The sequence below is a fragment of the Helianthus annuus genome, chromosome 13 (genome assembly GCF_002127325.2).
Source record: "Helianthus annuus cultivar XRQ/B chromosome 13, HanXRQr2.0-SUNRISE, whole genome shotgun sequence".
Lineage (NCBI taxonomy): Eukaryota > Viridiplantae > Streptophyta > Magnoliopsida > Asterales > Asteraceae > Helianthus > Helianthus annuus.
Window position 1 is genome coordinate 116,522,349 of NC_035445.2, and position 20,413 is coordinate 116,542,761.

Consider the following 20,413-nt stretch of genomic DNA (forward strand, 5'->3'; position numbering starts at 1 on the left):
TATGTACCTCAAGTGTGGGGATGGGGGAGTAGTAAAAATTTTCGATTTTGACCCGTTCATTTAAATACTACACATTGAGGACAATGTTTACCTCAAGTGTGGGGATGGGGGAAAATCTCAAAAATTTTTCAAAATGTCTTGTTTTCAAAGCAATCTCAAAAGCACAAGTAACCAAGTCAACGAGGGATGTCACAACCCATTTGGCCTTATGTCATGGTCAAGTTCGAACTAATAAGCATAACGGGTATTTAGCGGGTGGTTATTTGGGAATAATTCGCCTAAGGAGCTAGTAATGTATGCATATCACATATCATACCCTTATACGTGAGGTTTGAGCCACTTATATATCATAGATTTACATTCACATGTTTCTTTGTTTGAGTGGACCATTAGTCGCGTATTGTAGAACTTGCAACTTTTGATACGTTCGAGACTATAGACCAAATACAAGCACGAGAATGATTAAGGCATTAGGTAAACCTTTTTCTCTTTAAACCATTTTTATATCCTTACCCGAACAAACTCCTTAGTTGCCCATTTTGAGCCTAAACCTTTCGTTTGACCACCCTATAGCCCATAAACCTTAAACCTTTTCTTTTTAAACCTGTGTGATGAAAATTCGATTATAGGAGTCGTATTTATATAGTTATTCTTGAATGTTGCATTGTGAAAAAAAATATAGAAAATTGTTGAAGAACAACACAAAAAGAAGCGTTAGTAGTTGTCGAATAAAAGGCGAAAGTTGTTGCCTCATAGTTGATGTTTATATTTAGTCTTGTTAGTTTAGTGGTTTGTAATAAAAATCGAATTTTTCATCACCTTAGTCACTTTAAAAATATCCTATTCCTACCCTTCGCCTAGCCCCGTTACAACCATTCAAAGACCTTTTGACTTGTGCTTAGTATTTGTGTTCGATAGTGGAGAATGATTGAGTTGCAAGCCTATGCGGGTACGTGTTCTAATCGGTTTTGAGCGATTAATTGTTGAAATGCTAATACATCATATATGTTAGCGAAAAGTTTAAGTCGAGTGGAGAGCACATTGTGAGGGATATGCTTGAGTTGTTAGCTTTACGGGCGAGTTAATCTTGGATAACCATTAGTATGTGTGATTATTCACTTAACCGGTAAATATGTGAAATGTGTAAAGAGTTTGAACTTTTGCATGACAATAGACCTTAACTTCTGTCTCGGGAATGGGATGTGCATTTGTTGTTCGACCCACGTGAAAGTGAAAAACAGATTTGCTTGAGGGCAAGCAAAAGACAAGTGTGGGGATGTGATACGTGGTTGTAAACCGGTGCTTGTAATTGTTTAATTTGATTTTTTACACAAGTTTTAGTTTCGAATTGCCTACTCTTGATTAGATTTGTGTTGCACAGGTTTATTGGAGTTTAAGGAGCTTTTCGGGAGCTTTACGGGTCACCGGGTCGAAAATCGGAGCACCGGGATGCGTTACGGATCAATCGGGAGTGCAAGGAGCGCAAAATGGAAAAGTGGATTTTTAGGGGCCGTCGGCGACGGGGGTATACCCATCCCGGACGGATCCCAGAAAGCCCCGTAGACGCATTGTGGCCGTATCCAGACATTTAGGCCGTCGGAAGAAGGAGAGCAAACCAAGGCCCATCGCCGACGGGTTGAGGGCCGTCGGCGACGGCCTGTCAAAACCAGAAAAGCGCAGATTTTGGATTTAGGGGTTATGCTCGATTATGATTGGTTCTTGGCCATTAAACTCGGGAGTTACACGAAAATTGGAGTTTGAAAACAAAACTTGGAGCCTAAATCAGGAACGACTTCATCTCTAATCCATCTATCATCCATCCTACAACCTTGAATCATCACCCACCATCAAAACCATCCAATCTTCATTCCATAACCCTAATCATCAACCATCATTCAATCCATTCATCACCACCAACCATTCCAAACCCTAATCATTCAATCATCCATTTTCAAGCTTCAAGATGACCCAATTCAAGTCTCGTGCATCCGATGATCGTGCCATTTACACCATGAGCGGCTAACCCCGGTGTAGGTTATTGTAAGTCTAGGGTTTGAACAATGATTTAGTTTGGTTTTGTGACAACTTGACTTGTATTTGAATTGATTGACAATTGTCTTGCATTTGAACTATATTTGTGAATTGTCGAGTGAGTTATGAAATTTGACTTTGCGAAATAAGTTTGTGCAATTATGCCTTGTCATTCAAAAGGTTTTACTTGTCCGAAGTAACGAAGTGCATTGTGGTCCGTGTATGCGTTGATAACAATTGGCACCTAAGCTTTGATGATAGAAATCCGTTAATAACATATTCAAGTGAATTACATCTAAAACTTGTAAGAACCCTAGGATTGCAATAACCGAACCGGGTGTGAACCTTGTTTTCTCTATCTTGTCAAAACCTTTAATTACATTATTGCAATTGCTTGTTTTTAGTAGTTATAATTCACATCTTCCAATCAAACAAAAAACACAAAAACATATCTTAGCAAGCTTCATAAAAGTGACATTTTCTACATTTCATTCAAAGTCCATTCGCAAACCACATACTCTTCGTGGTTCGACCCCTCACTACCACTAGCTATTTGTTAAGGGTAATTAGGGTATATAAATATTATCTTTGACCGGAGCGCGACACTCCGATCAATGGGGAGTTTACGCATCTACTCCAGAACATGCGCAAGGAGATAAAGCAAATCACCCGGGGAGAAGAAACCTCCAACAAACGGGCCAAGACCTAAGAGACTCTGCAGAATTCCTCACAGGAAAAAACGTCACAAATGGCAGAACTAAGTTAAGTTCCATTTAATTATTAAGACTTTGTAATGCCTCAGCGCGTTATCCATGAAATAAAAATTACAAAGTTTCTACCATTTGTATTTACAAAATGCATGCAATTTCTTTCTAGTAAACACGAAAACATTATGGTAGTATAGAATAACGCTCCATTCACGGTCAGTGATTACTTCACAAATGACCATAAACTCCACGCATGAGTTTCATACCAACATTCATTCGCCTTACTTAAGTAAAAAGCAATTGTATTCATGCAAAAAATTGTAAAGGCATTCAAACGAATAGAAACATATTACTTTCAGCGTACAAATACGCCCCGACAAGATTCAAACACGGCAGTGTTTCGAGTCTTTACGCGAACAGCGCAACAAAACAAAGATATACATCCCACAAAAGGGAAAAACACAAATTGTTCAGAAACAAATTTCACCCTACTCTAAATTTTCTCCCTCATCAGGGAAGATTTCTTTAAGCTGCGCTACCAGATCGTCCGATTGCAGCGCTACATCTATCAACTCCATAACTGGGAGTTGTAAGTTATTGAACTCCGCCTTCATAGAAGCAAGCGAGGCCGCAGTATTTACACCAAAAGTAGCAGACTTGCTGTCATCCCAAGTAACTTTCAGTGCACTCGTTACATGATGGGAGCATTCTGCATAACCTTGCGCATAACCATCCCGCCGCGCAGCAACCACTAACTCCGCAACAGTTTTATCCAGCTCCTTAGAATTTAACACAGATTCAGCAACCTATGAAACCAAATCAATAATGGTTAACACAAAAGAAAAGAAAGAAGAAAGTCAGCGCAAATACATATATAAGGTAGGAGCTTACACAGGCAATCCCACGATCCTTCAACCAGCTCATGTCATTTCTTAAGGGCTCGAGCTCGCTCTCTGCTGAAACCCGCGCCGTCTCTGAATTTTCCAGTTTTTCTTCGGTCACAGTCAAACGGCGGGAAAACTCAGCATGTTCAGAACGCGCAACCTCCAGGTCCCTTTTCAATTGTTCCTGGTCAGAAACCAAAGCAGTAAGTTCCTCTAGTTCCTTATCCTTAATGACAAGAGTGCCTAAAGCCTGTACCTCCCGCTGCTCGCTACGTTCCCTATGAGCACGAGCTTCTGCCAACAAAGCTTCCAAGTCAGCTTTCTCTTTCTGCAATCTCTCAACCTCCGCATCTTGGTTCTTCAACTTTTCAACATCAGCTTTGAGGTTATTTATAATAGTACGAAGATTTGCCTTCTCTGCATTATCCTTCTCGCAAATCTTCCTCCAGTTTTTTCGTTCCTCAGAAAGAAGAGCAGCTTCAGCTTCAGCCTTTCTTTTCCAACCAGCAACAGACCACTCTTCAGTCTTCCGCTCAGCCTCAAACTTGGCTTGATCATCTTTTAGTTTCGCCATCAATTGCGCCAAACGCCTCTCATCATTGGAGAAATTCTTCTGAGCTGCCGCAAAAGATTTTTGCTCCTTATGCATATGATACCACTCTCGGACAATACGATGGGTGGTAGAAATATGAGCGGCGGCCTCAGCAACATAAGACTGATAGGCCTGATCGCAAGATCGGCTTTCTTGAAACTTGACCTCCCCAGGCGGAAGTATCCCCTGCAGCCAATCTTGGCACACATGCCAGTCCGCAAAATTATCCCCTTTCTTCAAATACCAGACAGGAGCATGAGGATCAGCAGCATCCTTCTCTGAATAGCTTCGATAATAATAATCAGCCAAAGTTTCCTCTGGACGGATAGGAGATTGCTTACTGGCACCAGCTGATGAGTTTTGTTCTTCAACTGTCGCCTTCTCAATATGCTCCGGAGAAGTATCTGAAGAAGCGGGAGTAGAAATTTTTTCGGTGGACCCTTTCCCTTGGTCTTGAGTAACCACCTCAGGAGCCGAAGGATTCTCCGCATCACCCACCTTGCCTAGGCCAACATCAGCAGGCCTCTCAATTTCAACAGGCTTCTCTACACCGTCATCCGCACCTTCTGCAGCGTTTGATTGATCAGTTGCAGGAGCATGCGGAGGAGTAGGAGGAAGTTCTTCATGTGTCATAGCTTGAGCATCGATAGGGGTTGGAACAACAGGAGTTACTGTAAGAACAAGAATCCATAAGAATCTAACCCGTAAAAAGGGAACAAGAAAAAATGTTGCTTACCAGGAACAGATTCCGTAACGAAAGCATCAAGATTCCCCCTTCGAGTAATCTTCTTTCTTTGAATCTTCTTAGGAGGCTGATCCTCCGCGTTAGTATCAGTTTGTTTTCTCTTGCTCGCTCCTCTCTGCACCAGATGCTCAGGACTAGATTCCAAGTCAATTGGATCATCCGGGTTGGAGGGAGGAATATCAGCTGAATCTTTCGGCTCTGATTTCGGTCGCCGAATAGTAACTGCAGGCGTAAGACCCTCCAAAGTGTCAGAAACCACCACATAATCACACTGGTCAGAAGAATGGCGCATACCTTTCTTCTCAACATTTCTAGCTTTGAAAGATTGAGTCTTTCCGACATCACCTTTCTTGGGCGCAACATTACTAGCCGTAGCGCGCCTTTTCCTCTCAGGGCCCACGCCCAAGTTTGACAACTCACCTACAAAGCGCAAAGAACAATTAAAGCATGAAGAGAAAAAATTGGGACAAACAACGAACACAATCTTACCTGCGCCAGCAACAGGAGGATCAGACAGATCCGCGTCCCGCGGAAAAGAAAAATTCTTTGCAATACGGTCGTACCAAAATTCTTCATCAGGATTTTTCTTGGTGGTACCCATCCTCCCCCCTTCTCTTTTATAAGCAACAACATACAGTGAAACTACTGCAGGAAAAAACAGGCAGGCTCAAAAAAAAAAAAACACTCAAAACCGTACCATGACCCCCCTCGGTGTAGACAGGCTTGTCGTCCCGATCCATCTTCCAGTTTAAACTCATTCCAGCTCCGACAAGGGCTTTCTCCGGTAAAGCGATATTAGGTATCTCCTTCAGATCCTGATACCAAGTCTCCTCTGAAGGGGTCTGGAGTGTTTCAATAGGAACATCCTCTTTTCCCCTCAACACCATCCTCATCGGAATCACTCCGGCCTTGATAAAGAAAAATTTCTGTTTCCAATCGTGGAAAGATTTCGGAGGATTGAGCAAAATTTTCTTTGCAGAAGCTCTCTGAACAAAAGAGTAAAACCCCTGGGTACAGTGCATTTGGTGAAAAACCCTAAATCGAGGAACGGTCGGTTCAATATTCATAGTCCGACACACGAACTCAAAATGTCGAACCCTAACCATACCAATAGGATGCAGTTGGGAAAGATGAATGTTATAAAAGGTAAGGATGTCTAGAAGAAACGTCGTCGCAGGCAAACGAAAGTTGCCGTCACAGAAGAAATCCCAGAAAAGGGTGATGTACCCAGACGGAGCATCTGCCGCTGTTTGCCCTTCTTCAGGGTACAGAGCACCCCAACTTTCCGGAAATTTAAGATTTCGCATCAAACCATCAAAGGACCCCCTCGGCCACTTCAAAGGTGGAAGCACAGAAGACATTTCTTCAGCAAGATTTTCTTGATTTTCTCCGGTCGACATAAAAAGAAGAATGATGAATTTCTCAAGAAAAGAAAGGAAGGGGAAAGGCTTCAACGGAACAATGATGACATTAGGAGGTTACCCAAACGTTATATACTCATCACAATAAATAAGCATCGGGAACCGTCACAGCAAATTTTTCGGTATCACAATCCCTCAACAGAGCAGAAAAGTACACACGCGTCTGCACACGCGCGTGAAAGGCACGAAAAACAGCTTATACCTGACAGTGTCAGCTTGACCTACAGTCCTAGCTGTACCGTCCTATAAAGACAAAAGATTTCCAAAATTCCCAGAATAAAATAGAGTCTTCTCATAGAAGATTTCTCATTTTTTCGAGCTCAAAAACCATCTCTCTCCTAAGTCCAGTGCTCCACTTATTTGCATAAGTACAACACTAGACTGGGGGACTTGAAGGGGTAAGGTCCCAAAAATCCCACAAAAGGATAGGGGACCATACCACCAAACCGACCTTTCAACCTTTCTGACCTTGCGCGGCCGCGCATTGGTCTTGCAGAAGGAAGAAAGAAACCAACGAACAACAGTCGCGCGCCCAAAGGGAAAATCGAACCCTTGCGCCGCCTTCCATTTAAAAGGGTCAAAACCCTGAAACCGAAACGTCCACCCAAATATCCAGACTTGGATATTATTTTACCCAAACTTGGATCTATCCAACCGTGTGCACACTATAGAGTGCCACACCAGATTACAGCAGTAATCTTCTAGAAGAAATATGATCATGCATCACCCAGACGGTTATAACCGTCTGGACACGTGTCATCATCACAAACATTCCTGAAATCACCACGATAGCATGTAATTGGGAAATGATCTCCACTCAAACCACTTTCCACGTGGCCATTCCCCAACCGTAGATCAAGTCACGATCCGTGTGCACTCACGTCGGATCAAAGTAACTTAACAAAAAGAAGAAAGACTTAACGGAAGGAAAGATAACCGCTACGGTGTTAGCATCTTCCGTTATCTTTTCAATAACAGATTTTCCCTCCAAAACTCTCGGTTATAAATAGGAGAACTCTTCAAGTATGAACTCAGATCCAATCTCACTACTCAATTACCTTATCTTCTCCATACAAATACTTATTCTCACACCGGAGTCGGGTCAAGGAGAGAACCCCCCTTCTCCCCTTGGTGAGGCTAACGGTGCTCTGTTTTGCAGAATAGCCAGAGAAGAAGTTCGACCACCACTGAACCAATTGAGAGAGAACTAACATTTTATGCGGATTCAAACCCCCTGGTCCAACTGATTCCGATCCGTTGCACCAGTGTTTCTTCAACAGTAAAACCCTGTTTTGGTGGTGAGTGGGGGATTTTTATAGGGAAGAAAGTGAATGCTGACGTGGCAGCCGTTACAAAAGGTCTGACCACTATGTACTACCCACGTGACAACCCCTGGTGAAAGTGAAGGACAGTACTTTGATGAAAGTGAGAGATGAAGGCAGTGGTAAGGAAGCAGTGGATGATTTTCACTATCAGTGGATAGCATATCAGTGGATAAGACACTGCTTTTGAACAACAGGGATTATCAAAGGAATGAGAGAACAGCGGTTGACTTTCAGCAGTGGACAGACTTTTGAAGTAGAGCAGACTTTCGAACAATCAGTGGTTATGGCAGACTTTTAAGGATTATAATGAAAATTTCATTTTTAGCTATTTTAAGGATGAATTTTTTGATTTTCTGAAAACATTTTGTTGCTTTTATTCAAGGAAAAACAAGATGTTGCTTGTTATTCCATGTTCAGCATCCCAATTCTAGAGACCAAGCTTTCAAAAGTGGCATTAACAAGCCTCAGTTCACTGATGAGACAATTGAAACGCTCAGATTGTTGCGTCAGTGATTCACCTTTAACATGACAAAATGTTTCATACTGTTGGTTCAGGATTTCCCTATTGTTTTCTATGACTTCTTCGGTTCCCCCAAACTGTTCCTTAAGCGCGTCCCATAACTCTTTGGCACTGTTACAGTGTAACAGTCCAGCATATATTTCATTGGGCAGCGCTGATGCTATGATGCTAAACGCTTTAGCATCTAGTTCGATCTTTTGAAAGTCGGTTTCGGTATAATTTTCAACTGGTTTTGGAACGAACTTTTTAGCATCTTCAGCGCTTGGCACTGTGGGAACATGGGGACCAAAGACGACAGACCTCCAACAACCTGTGCTTTGTTGAGCGAGGATGTGACCCATCCTCCTCTGCCAGATGTTGTACTCATTTCTTTTTAGCATAGGTGGTTTAAAAAGCGAGCCGATGTTGTTTTTATCATCCTGAGATTGTGACGTCATTCTTGTTGTTTTACAGACACTAAGAAATCAACTTTAATGGTGATTAATCCTTGCTCTGTTTTTCAACAAACGAACAAACGATCAGTATCAACTGTTATGAGCTGAACTATTTACGTCAAAATGATTGTTGAATCAAATTTGACTGTCCAAGCTCTGATACCAATTGTTGGATCTGATTTTGATTCTGATTGTATTTTGTGTTTGTAATTAAAATGAAAATGGAAGAGTGTGCAGCGGAATTATGATGAAAACAAACTTTGCATACAATCAAACACGAGTAATACTTTGATCAAACATCTTTACACAATGAAACGGAAGATTGAATTTATTTCAATAACGATTACAATGCTTGATGAATGAATGCAAACTCCCCCTCAGCCAGAGCTCAGTTGTTTGTTCATGCAAAAAAGACGATGATGCAAAAGAGCTAATAGAACAGTACAAAGTACTGATCTATTTATAGGCACTTGTAAACTACTGAGCATCTTAGCTGACGTCACCATGAAAGTGACATCTAACCTCCTAACAAACTCTAACCTCTGATCTATACAAACACTGCTGTGTTAACTACTGCTATTACATTATATTACAAAACAGACTATTGATCAGCTGCTGTAACCTTCCACTGTTGTGAACCCAGCAGCACTTGTCCGGATCAGCAGAGCTTGACCCAAAGCAGTAGATTGAATCAGCAGGGCTTTAGTCTTTCATCACGTCTTTTCTTGAGCAGCAGCTGTAGGTCAGCATTTTGCAAGATCAGCAGATAGGAGGTCAGCAGATGTTGAAATCACTTTCAAGGGGAGAGGTTTGTATGTAATCATCTGCTTATTCTGGATCCACTGCTCTGATCCAGTTTTGGCTTTAATTATTTGTTCCTCTGATAGGGTTCAATCCCAACAGCACCAAAACCGGCTGAGTTTCTATCATTTTTTTTTTCGGTTACCTTTGTTATTTACTATATTGTTTTACCTTTTGTTATTATCATTTTATTTAATTTTACATATTTATTTATTAGTTGTCATGGTGTGCTATATGTTCTGAATTCCAACCAAGTCCTTGTGCAACGCGTGGATAACTACAACCCTAGTTTTGATAATTTTTAAAATTTATTAGAAAATTTTAATGGACATTGCCTCTGATGTTATGTCAACAACGATTTCCTAGTATTTATTATGCACTTCTGTCATAATATGTTTATCAACACAGGGGATGGTTCAAATGAAAACCACTTTTATTGTGAAAACTCGAAAACTAACTAAAAAAAAGCCTAAAAAACACACAAAATTTTTTTTTTCAATTTTTTTAAAAAAATCGCTGATTTTTATATATAAAAAAAATTTTAAAAAAAAAAATTTTTTGTAGTACACATGTGTAATAATACACATGTGTAGTACACATACACATGTATAGTATTACACATGCGCACTACACAATTTTCTTTTTTTTTTTTGAAATTTTTTTTTATATATAAAAATCTGCGAAATTTGGTTTGCAAAAAAAAATAATAAAAAAAAATTTTGTATGTTTTTTTGACTTTTTTAGTTAGTTTTTGTGTTTTCACAATAACTAGTGGTTTTCATTTAAACCTTCCCCTATCAACATAATTGGGTAATTAAATACAACTTGCTTATGTAATGTTTGTAGTTCATATTCTAGTTTACTATTTATTTTCTCAATTAAACGGTACTACAAAACTTTAACATCAAGTAACCTAGTTCTTCAGTTATATAAAAACAAAAAATTTCGAACGTCCAGCAGATCTACATAATATTAGTTACCGTTTACATAACTTCTACCACAAAGATCTCAAAAGAAAAGAAAAGAAAAGAAAAAAAAAAAAAAAAAACTTATCGAGATAATCCTTTATCATAAGAAGGTCTCGATGGCCTTCAATTTCACAAATAAAGGTTACCCGTAATTAATTAACACAAAGTTGTTCTTGACGCCATTTGATGATTTCGGCTCGAAAAACCTGTCTGGACTTGAAAAAAGAGTATGGACTCAAAGTTAAGATTTTTTTATTTTCTTTTGATTCAGAGTAACAATTATCTACTTTAGGTTTTGAGAATCTCATGTGACACATGTTTGACAAACTCTAAAGTTGTTTTCTTTTATCTACTTTAGGTTTTGACAATCTCATTGATGATGTTTGTAGCATGTTATGACAAGTTGCCTTCCCACACAAGACATCGTCATTTGTAACCTCGCGAACACTCGAAACCTCGAGGGGTGACCTTTAGGCTACTCGGTGTGGAGGAGGCAAGTCCTTGGAGGGGGCCCTCCACGTCATCGGCATGTCATCATACAAGGAGGATGCCCCTCTAAGGATGGACAAAGGAAATGGAGGATGAGCCTCCCCCACTTACTTTTTTTTTTAAATTCAACATGTTTTTTTTTTTTAAACTCTTCATCATTATCTTTATACATATACAGTAAACGTAACCACCTAACAAGCAATCACCAAAGGGCAAAATCTCAATTCAATAAAACCTTAAACCTTTAACATCACACTCAACATACATACATCCAAACAAATCTGATTGTATAAATTCACAAAAACCCTAGATTATACACCAAAAAATGCTCAATCAATCACTATCAAATTACAACAATCGGAACCTAAAAACAAAACCATCAAACGTAAACCAGATCAAACAACACAGAATGTTCAATCAAATCAACAAATCATCAAATTACACAAACCCTAGATCAAAAACTTACCTAAAGACAAATGAAACAACAAAATCGACAAATGGGTATCACCGTTTTAGGTCAAGAAGCTTTGAATCTTGAAGAAAGTTTTGAACTTGCAGCGATTTTGAGAGAAATTGTAAAATAGCCGTTGAACGGCATTATTGGGTGAGGTGGAGGGCCGGCAGCGTCGTCCTGGCCAAGCCATTGAAGACGACGATGGACCACAGGAAATGGTTTTGGGGACCGGCGCCGAGGCTAGACGGGCCAGTGCCCTCCCCACACCGACTAGCCTTACAAGGTTATTGTTTCTTTCTTTAGAACATATTAGAGTTTAGACATTTGTTAAAAATAGTGTGTAATAAGTGGTTAGTTTTGGTGGGTTACTTTACAAAATGAAATTAAATACTATATGTACAGGAAACTATATTTTTCCCTGTGGTTTAGCTTACGAATTCGATCCTGATTAACAAATTTTATACATTTGGTCGTTGAAGGTGACTCTTTGTTTTCATAAATGTTTCATTTGCTTAACAAGTACATTAATTTAGTGAGCTAATTTCAAGGGATAATTTCATCAATTTACTAGTAAATTACCCTTTTATATAGAAAAATATTAACCCCACCCCGAACCTCCTACCAATAAACCTAACTTCATCGGTTGGTCACTACTCCTACCAATATACCATTTATGAAAGCCAGCATTCGGGATTGAGTCCGTAAATAGTTTGCAGCAATGATCAAATACGTAACTTGCCACAAACCATAAGGATAAAAATATAAACTACTCAAATGTTATACATGATTTGATGTGATGTGTATCGATTTCTACTTTTAGATGTGTAATAAATCTAACCTTCTTGATTGATACCAGTTTATAGAATATCATTGCTAAAGGTGAGACCATAAAGGTAAAGTAGTGCTATCGTTTGGTAATTGAAAAGGACGGATTGAGTCCAAAATATGGTGCTCATCAAACTCACTTTTGATTCCAAACAAGTAAGCTTAACTGTATTACATTTGTTTGTTTTTTTTTTTTTTTTTTTTTGGAACGAAGACTTTCTCGTGTTTGGCCACCACACTCTTCAAATTGAGGAGACTTGTTACCCCACTCCGGCTAGACTATGTTGTCTTAACTGTGTCCATGTTGGCTTCAGAGTTTGGCTTGAGTGTTCCCCAGAGAAACCATAACGCCAGTTGGCACTTGACACACGTTATGCCACCACAAGAGCAGAACTCTCTGGCGTAACACACGGTGGGATGAAAACCCAGGTGAGCTCGGGATTCGAACTGACATCTCGCACAAGGCATAGCTCAAATCATTCATTACCTTAATCTATCAAAATTCAAAAGTGACACAAGCGAGGATCGAACTTGGATCTCCACTAGAGAAACCGAGCCTCCTACCACTAAACCACAAGTGGTGGATTAAATGACTTCTTTGTAGTAAGCCATATTTAAAATAAGAAAAAACATCGTGTTCAGATTTAAGTCGATTTTATTATAGCTAGGTTATTTATTATTTATTTTAACATACAAATCGTTAAATAGCTAGAAAAAAGTGAAATAACAGAGTTTGAAGTTGTCCAAAATGTAACTTGTAGGCCTTCAGTTTTATAAATTATCTAATATAGAATTCAAGTTTATATAGTTTTATGAGTAAACTTCCGTTTTGCTCCCTGTGGTTTGGTCACTTTAACGGTTTTGCCCCAAACCTTTAAAAATAGCCATTTTACTCCCCGATCTACGAAGCATTTCATGATTTTACTCCCTGTCTCTAACTCCATCCAATTCAACTGTTAAATCCTGTTCGCATGCCCCTCACATGAGGGGCAATTTAGTCTTTCTACTCAAATAAAAGATTATATTATTATATATAATAATAAAAAATAGCAAAACCATCATCTCTTCTCTCTCTACCCCCTGCACGCTCTCTTCTCTCTCAACCCTACCCAGCCAACATCAGCCCCAATTTCAAACTACCTTCAAAATCAAACACTTCTCGATTATCATAAACCCATCACTCATTTCCACAAATCATAAACCCTACCCGGTCCATTCTTCCTTCACCAGTTATGTGTATGTGTTACATTCATCAATTAACCATCTTTTATTAGTTTTACAAGTTCAAAATTCAAATACAGGCTAGCATTTTCAAAACCATAGATCAGGGGTTCAAAACCAAACAGTTTAACAGCTAAAATCAGATGGTCCACCTGACCAACCCAACACGGCCAAGTTTGATTTGTCGTGTTTCTCAAAACCGTAAGCGGTTCAGACCGATATAGACTATGAACACCCGTAGATCTAATCATTCGATGTTTAGTTTTGAATTAAGTTGTTTTATCACTGCATAATGATTATACTATATTTTTAAAAAACATTACTACAAGATTACAACAGCTATTGTTGATATGAGAAATAGAAACCAAACATACATCCCCTGATCTTGAGCATAAAGAATAAGATCCATCATTGTTGAGATCTTCTAGTTACACCAAGAACACGCACAAGTGTGTGTGTGAGAGAGAGTGACTGTTCTTGTGAAATTACCAACAAATCTAGATGAATCGGACATCTCCCCACTTAATTCAGGTGTTATCACGTCCTCTCCACCCTGGGATTCTACCGATTTGGACCAAGAGAGTTCGATTTTGGAAACCTCAAAGTCGGGCGTTGATGTTCAATCCATTGGCTGAGGCTTTCCCGGCGGTGGTGTTGCTCGATTTTTGTACCTGGAAAATGGTGGTGGTGGTTTGTGGCACTAGGTTCTGGTTTTGAATGCGATGGATGTTAGGGTTTTGAAGGGAAGAAGAAGGAATGAGAAAGATAGAATGGGTTGTTAGGGTTTTAAATATAATCCATTAATATGGGTTGGGAAAAGACATAATTGCCCATCTGGTGATTTGCACATGACAGACTTTAACTGTTAAAATGGATGACGTTTAGGGGCGGGGAGTAAAATCATGAAGGGCTTCATAGATCAGGGAGTAAAATGGGTATTTTTAAAGGTTTGGGGCAAAACCGTTAAAGTGGCCAAACCACAGGGAGCAAAGTAGAAGTTTACTCTAGTTTTATAATCCTGTTTAACAAGTCATATAAAACCCGTTTACAAAATGAAGGAAAGAGAGTCTGTGTGTCACACATCTGTCTTTAATCATGCAGCATGCTATTATCCGGTTAACATGTTTCTTTTTAACATCCAACAAAGCCGGGTCACTCGGATACATCAAAAGGCAAAAGGTTACTGATGTGTGTAAAATGCAACATATAAAACACATCAATTAAGGCATAAAACTAACCCTTTTTTAGTACTAATGTTGGAAAAAGAGTGTTTTTGTCTTCCTTTTGTATTTTCAGGATGAAATGAGCTCAAAATCACAAAAGAAGCAAAAAGACCACTAATTCTACCATAAATACAAGAAAACGAACAAAAGTAGACTGCCCGGACCCTCAACGGCACCTCCCAAAGCAAAAAGAAAGAAACAGAGTCTGAACACGCCCCGTGTCCAGCGAACACGGGGGCGTGCCCAGGAAGCAGCAGAAAAGACAAACCAGTAGAAGCTTCCATTGCCCACCACGGGGCCGTGTCCAGCGAGCACGGGGGCGTGGTGAAAGTACAGCAGGCGCATTAATTGTAATTCGCAATTACAATTAATGAGGAGAGAGAGTGTCAGGCGGGCACGGGGCCGTGTCCAGCGGACACGGGGCCGTGTCCAGCCTTCTGTTCAGCCTATAAATAGAGGAGCTTGGCTTCATTCTCTCTCATCCCTTGGCACACCACCTCTCTCACACCTCATCCACCACCCACCACCACCATAACACCATCATCCACCACCATCATCCATTGTCCATCGTAGAGTGTGTGAGTCGTCTCGGGATCCAAGATTGATCGTAAGAGTTCTTGACAATCAAGGCCATGTTTGCCTAAGTCTCTTACATCACTTGGTGAAGACAAGTGTTTAGTATAATACTTTTTATTTTTAATCTTTTGCACTTTTTATTTGGTTTTGTATTAATGACTTTAATAACTAGTTACTTATGTTGAAGGTGATCTTTCCTTATCGTTTGTCCGTGGTGTCTTGGCGTTATTTTACTGTCTATATAAAATAAAAGATTTTCACCATTCATATCTCCACGGTCTATATGGAGGTATGTTGGCTACCTGGTCGGGGGTTAAGGGAACGGTTTGGTAAAGGTCTTGCCCTTGTTCAGCGTTTAGAGGTCCTGCTTGGGACCTGGGTCAAATTTAGTAGGATCTCCTTCAATGCCCATAGGTATTGGATGGCGGGGATCCAAACTCTTTGACCCCCTCATAAGTTAACTACTATTAATACTATAACCCGGCTATTTAGGACTGTATCCCTGCTGACTCAGACTACTTAGCCGAGGGTAACGTCACCGCCAGAAGCGGGGCCTACCATAATTTGCATTAATAACTTAATTCATTATCTTTCAATAATCCGACCCTTTAGGATTGTATCCTTGCTGACTCAAACTACTGGGTTGAGGGTAACGTCGCCTTCAAAAGAGGGGCCTACTACAATAACTAAGATAATCTCTTAAACAAGTGCAAAAGTGCGAAAATAATCAAAGGTTATACTAATACACGTGTCGGATCCAAGTGATTCATCTTGTCTATCTGTTTTTATTTTATTTTTATTTTCAGCATTTAGTTAGTTTTTATTTTTCTTAGTTTAAAACATTTTTCTAACCTTTTTGATTTGATTAGACGTTGAGGATAAACCGGTATTAAAAGCTCTTGTGTCCTTGGACGACCTCGGTATCTTACCAACACTATACTACGTCCACGATGGGTGCACTTGCCCATATGTGTGTTTAGTGTTAGTGAATATCGTGTTTTATAAATTTAAAACTTGGCTAAAAGTGTAAAAAGGGCTTAAATATACATCAAAAATATATACACACTGACACGCATCAAGTTTTTGGCGCCGTTGCCGGGGACACAAGGATTTTAAGAAAGTTAGGAATCAACGGCCTAATCGTATTTTTATTTTTCTTTAATTTTTTAGGATTTTTTTTTAGATTTTTAGCTTCTGCAGAGCTCAGCACGGGGCCGTGCCTGGTCGGACACGGGCCGTGCTCAGCAAAGTTACTGGCAGTTTTTGTTTTTCAAGTTACAGAAGGCTGACCACGGGGCCGTGCCGGTGCAACACGGGGCCGTGTCCAACTTCCAGTAACTGGGATCTGGAAAACAATCACTGTATTTCCGACCACGGGGCCGTGTTCGCTCAACACGGGGCCGTGGTGAACCTTCTGACCGACATTCTTTTTTTGTTTTTATTGCAGGACTTGGAACCCGACACCATACTCACATAGTGTATGAGCTCCAGTTCCAATAAAGACATAAAAGAACCGCTAGAAGAACCCGAACGCTTTCTCAGAAAAAGGTTAAAAGCCAAAAACCAAGAGAAGGTTTCGGGTGATCCACCCCCAATGGCGGACCAACGTACCCTTATGGATTATCTACGGCCCACCGTAGGTAATCTAGGCGCCGCTATCAATGCTCCGAATGTCGAAGCCAATAACTTCGAGCTTCGACCGCATTTGATACAAATGCTCCAAAACTCCGCAACCTTCCACGGGCTTGCGGACGAGGATCCTCATCTACATATAACTAATTTCTTAGAAATATGTGATACCTTTCGGATCAATGGAGCATCAAACGACGCCATACGCCTCCGTATGTTTCCGTTCTCACTAAAAGACCGAGCGAAAGCTTGGCTCAACACCCTCCCAGCTGGATCAGTAAACACCTGGGATGAACTAGCCCAAAAGTTTCTATATAAGTATTTCCCTCCTTCTAAAACTGCTAAATTAATGGCTGAAATTAACACATACTCACAAGAGGACGGGGAATCCTTATATGAAACATGGGAAAGGTTCAAGGAGCTATTACGCAAGTGTCCCCATCATGGCCTCGCAATATGGCAACAAGTATCCACTTTCTACAATGGATTGTTGCCACACACTAGGCAGACACTTGATTCTAGCTCCGGGGGACTTTTAGGTAATCGACGCCCACACGAAATATATAATCAATTTGAGGAAATTGCTCAAACCAATTTTCAATGGCACACTCCCCGGGGAAATAAGTCTATCGCCCCGGGCGCCCATAAGGTCGACGAAAGCACCTCTTTACAAGCCCAAATCGAGGCCCTTTCTTCAAAAATAAAAAAATTAGAAATGACAAAAACAGTCTCGGTTATGGCTTGTGAAGGGTGTGGTGGGTCACATGAAAATTGGAGTTGCATGAAAGAAACGGACGATCAACAAGAAATGGTAAACTACATTGATAATAGACCTAGGCCGTCGGGTCCTCCAACGGGAACTTACAACCAAGGATGGCGAAACCACCCAAACCTTGGTTGGAGGGAAACCGGCAATAGTAGTAACCAACAAACCCAACGAACAAACTTTCAGCAATCAAGAAATGAGTCACAAAATTTCACTCAACAACAAGGTGGACGAGAAAGGCTCGAAGATACTATATCTCGCCTCGTCTCCGACACTGATAAGAAAAACTCGGAAAGATTTCTACAATTAGAATCTAATTTTAGGAATCAACAAGCTAGCATTCAAAACATAGAAAAACAAATAAATCAACTAGCACAAAATTTTTCCGAGAGACCGCAAGGCGCATTACCTAGCAATACCGAAACAAACCCAAAGGCGCAAGTTCACCTCATCACACTACGAAACCGCACCGTAGGGCCTGCAGAAGTACCTCCACCAACGTAAGAAACAATGCCAACACATCTGCAGGAAAAGAACTCTCCCCCATCACCAGAACCTACCAAGGCTCCTCGAGTTCCATACCCCGGTAGGTTAATTCGTCAAAAAACCAATGAGCAATTCGCAAAATTCGAAAGTTTGTTAAAACAATTGCATGTCAATATTCCTTTTATCGAAGTCCTAACCCAAATGCCCAAATACTCTAAATTTATGAGCGACTTCCTTACACATAAAAAGAAAATTGAAAATTTGCAATTAGTTAATTTAGGCGAAGAATGCTCTGCCCTCGTACTCAATAAACTACCCCAAAAGAAAATCGATCCCGGAAGTTTCACGATTCCATGTTCAATAGGGGAATCACCCGTTCGCAATGCCTTGGCCGACTTAGGGGCTAGCATTAACCTCATGCCCTCATCAATGTTCAAAAGGCTTGGCTTGGGAACCACGAGCCCTACAAAAATAAGCATACAACTCGCTGATCGATCAGTCAAGTTCCCACAAGGTGTCATCGAGAATGTCTTGGTAAGGGTAAGCAAATTCGTTTATCCCGTTGACTTTGTCATACTCGACATGGAGAAAGACACCGAGGTCCCCCTTATCCTAGGGAGACCCTTCCTTGCCACAGCACAAGCAGTGGTAGACATGAATGAAGGGACACTGACTTTGAGGTATGGGGACGATGAGGTGAAGTTCGGAGTTGGGAAGAAAATAGAGGACGACGACCCAGTCAATTACATGAAGGTTATTGATTCAAGCTTGGATGCCGCTCTCCGACGGTGTAACTTAGGAAGCAAGGCACTCCACTCAGAAGATATATAACCAGAAATCGGGTCTAGCCAAGGACCCTTATAAACGTGGCGCACCACGGAGGCATTCCGCGGATCTATCCTTAGTTTAGTTTAGTTTAATCTTTTAATTTTGCAGAATAAAACACACTCATGGTGGTAATGGATGAAAAAGGGAACGAGAAAAAATGGAACCATGCACGAAGAACAGAGCAACCCGACAAAAATCTCCATTACAGAAGGCTCAACACGGGCCGTGCCCAACCAACACGGCCCCGTGCTGAGCCCCTGCAGAAAAATCACCCAGTTCAGGTAACTGGACACGGGCCGTGTTCAGCGGACACGCCCCCGTGTCCAGGCTTCTGTTTCAATTCTGAAATTTTTGTTACTGGCACTTGACCACGGGGCCGTGCCCGGTGAACACGGGGCCGTGTCCAGGATGCCAGTAACAAAAATCTTTGCTTTTTAACATACTTTTATGCATTCTAATCAACCAAAAATATTATTTTTGGACACATTGAGGACAATGTGGAGGGATGCTAAAACCTTGAAATTTTGCAAAATCCTAAACACAAGCCTTACACAAAACTCTATTGGAACCGCTAAACACCCCAAATTTTTTTTTCAAAAACTTTTTCATTTTTTTTATTTACTTGTCTTAGTTTAAGTTGGGAAGAACAAGTTCTAAAAAAGGTTATATTTTTACAAGTTTACAACCGATAGCGTCGTGATAAAAAAGGAACCAACATAAGAAAATTATGAAACGGCATAACAAGTCTAGTTTAAAATTCGATTATATATGCTTGGTCACATTAAAAACCCATTCCCACAAAAGTGAGTTTTGAGCCTTTATTGAGCATAAAAATACACATATTTAGATTAAATGCTCATTTTTCGTTTCTTGTGTGAATAGCCGCTCGGTCCTTACAAATCTAGAACTTGCCACGACGATACATTCCCGGTCCTTACCAACTTAAACCCAAGTAAGTAAATGATGGAGGCATTAGGACTAACTATTTTTCTTTCAAAACCATTATTTTTCATTTTTTTTTTACCTACCCAAAATCCCCCTAGATAGCCCCTTTGAGCCTAAACCTTTCATTTCATTACCCCAAAACCCTTTCTACCCACCAAAAACCTTTTTATTTATTTTTTTAGTAACAAGTTCGCTTTTTCGTAAACTTGCCCTTTCATGTGACATCAAAAAAAAAAAAAAATGATGATGATGAAGTCAAAAACAAACAAAAGCTATAAAAGCTTGTTTGGAGAAATACTTCAAAATAAAAAGTCACTAAAAATAAGGTACTTCACGAAAACCGACGCTTGTTACGATTTTTCGCCCTTTTTACTAACCACTAACCAACCACCCACCTTTAAACCCAAGCCTTCACCCAAAAAAAAGTCCTCTTGATATTTACAAAGGTAAAAAGTTAAAAAGGAGGAGGATTGATTGCTTGGCAAGCCTATGGAAAGACGTAAGTTCCGTGCCGCTCTCGAGTGATTCACTAAAATATACACA

At 40.2% G+C, this 20,413-nt stretch overlaps 1 non-coding gene across 1 annotated transcript; it reads right to left on the reverse strand.

Annotated features, from left to right (window-relative positions):
* Positions 1–17,188: 17,188 nt before the first annotated feature.
* On the reverse strand, positions 17,189–17,295 carry LOC118486067. The gene has a single exon (XR_004877923.1). It is a non-coding gene; the product is annotated as a small nucleolar RNA R71 (small nucleolar RNA).
* Positions 17,296–20,413: the final 3,118 nt, after the last annotated feature.